This window comes from Natrix helvetica (genome assembly GCF_964273705.1).
Source record: "Natrix helvetica genome assembly, chromosome: 6".
NCBI classification, from domain to species: Eukaryota; Metazoa; Chordata; class Lepidosauria; order Squamata; family Natricidae; genus Natrix; species Natrix helvetica.
Genome location: NC_138553.1, coordinates 22657181 through 22659144, shown reverse-complemented (window position 1 = coordinate 22659144; position 1964 = coordinate 22657181). Strand labels below are relative to the sequence as shown.

General features: G+C 61.0%; 1 pseudogene across 1 annotated transcript; it reads left to right on the top strand.

Moving 5' to 3' along the window:
• The first annotated feature begins 515 nt into the window (after positions 1–515).
• On the top strand, positions 516–1523 carry LOC309394983 (annotated as a pseudogene). The gene has a single exon. The product of its transcript is annotated as an uncharacterized misc_RNA (transcript).
• Positions 1524–1964: the final 441 nt, after the last annotated feature.

Here is a 1964-nt window from a genome sequence, read left to right as displayed (position 1 = left end):
TAACATTGGTAAAGACACCATTGACCGTGTGTGTGTGTGTGTGTGTGTGTGTGTGTGTGTGTTGATTAAAAATTTGGTCTGCTCTTCTCACTTCATCTCACACACCCCATTTTCTGCATTGCCTTCCCCAGCCTAGCCCCGCGTGTTAAAAGCAGCTCCTTCCCCCGAGCCCAGGTGGGCTGTGGGTGTTTGGGTGACTTTGGGATTCCTGCAAAGCCCCCGAGAGTCCCGTGGGCGAGTGATAGATGGAGTCCATCGGGGGGGGGGGGCCCTGTGCCACGCCTGGAGGCGATCTCTCTGCCCATTGCCCTTCTCTGCCCCTGTGTCTCCTTACTCCCTGCCCCTGGGCAGCTAAGGGAGGGCTTCTTTCTCCGCCTGGGTCCTTGGGAGCCAGGTGGCCTATCTCAAGGCCGCCAAGGCTGGGGAAGAGTGAGGGCAGGGGCTTCTTCCAGAGCCCTCGCCCACTCCCACCTGTCTGACGGCGGCGCTTCTGCCACACCGCCGCATCACACCTGATGCCCTCCCGACCTGGCCTCCTCCTGCTGCTGCTGCTGAGGGCCTTCTCGGTGCTGGCCTCACCGGCAAGTGCCGCCTGCGCCCGCCTGTCCCCATGTCAGTGCTTCAGCAGCGCTACTGTCTTCTGCTTGGGCCGAAACGTTTCAGGCGTCCCGGAGGAGCTGCCCCCCGGCTGCTCTTCGTGGGTGCCTCGCTGAGCTCCCTGCCCTGCTGCGCTTTTGTTCCGCACAGCAATGGCAGCGCCCTGTGCCAGCCCTCCTTCCTGGACTGCCTGCTCTGGACACTCCCGGGCTGCGCCTTGGTGGGGCTGCTGCGGCTGTGCGAGCTGGACATGGCCCTGGCCCAGCTGGCCGGCCTCCTGAACGTGGGGCCCTGCTGGGCTTGGGCCACCTGAACAAGCTGGCCGTCCGCTTCAGCCGTCTGGAAGCCTGGAAGAGGGGCTCTTTGATGGCACCCCGGCGCTCCAGGCGCTGCAGCTGCAGGGCAACCAGCTGGCGGCGCTGCCTGCAGGGCTCTTCCAGCTGCTGCCTGGCCTGCAGTCACTCTCACTGGCCCAGAACCGGCTGGCCGAGCTGCCCGCCGAGACCTTCCAGCCACTGCTGCGCCTGCGTGAGCTCCGCCTGAGTGACAACCGCCTGCCGCGCCTCCTGCTGCGGCTCTTCTGGCCCCTGGAGGCGCTGCAGGAGCTCTTCCTGGATGGGAACCGGCTGGCCGAGTTGCCCCGGGGGCTCTTCGTGGGGCTGGGCTTGCTGCGGTGGCTGCATCTGTAGCACAATGCCCTGGTCTGCCTGGAGCCCCCCGGCCTCTTGGTGGTGCTGCCCAGGTTGGCTTTTCTGCAGCTGCAAGGCAAAAATCGGGACTTTTTTAAAACGCCGCGGGATGCAGGACAAATTGCTAAAAATCGGGACTGTCCCACCAAAAGCGGGATGTCTGGTCACCTTAGACATGTCAAAATAGCAACAGCAATAGCACTTAGACTTATATACTCCTTCACGGTACCACCCTAAAAAGGTTACAGAGTTGGCATATTAACCCCCAAAAGCTGGACCTTTATTTTACTGACCTTGGAAGGATGGAAGGCTGAATCTTGAGCTGGTGAGACTCAACCTGAAAACTACAGCCAAAAGAACACCAATCCTTATTATAATTGTAAAGTTTTTAAAAATCATACAACATTTAAATTAGCAAGGGAGCAGTGGTGGGTTCCTGCTGGATCGCACCGGATCGCGCGCGCTCCCTTTCAGCGCTCCACCTGGCTTTTCAGTCTTTTCAGGCGCTCCGCTCCGCTGAGGAAACATCTCCGTTCCCAGCCGAGCTGGTGGAGCGCAGGCAGGCGTCGTTGCTTCGCCAGGGGCGGGGCAAGACTGTACTTCCGGTTTCAGCGCCGGAAGGGAGCGCGAGAGCCAGGTGGAGCGCTGAAAGGGAGCGCGCAAGCCAGGTGGAGCGCT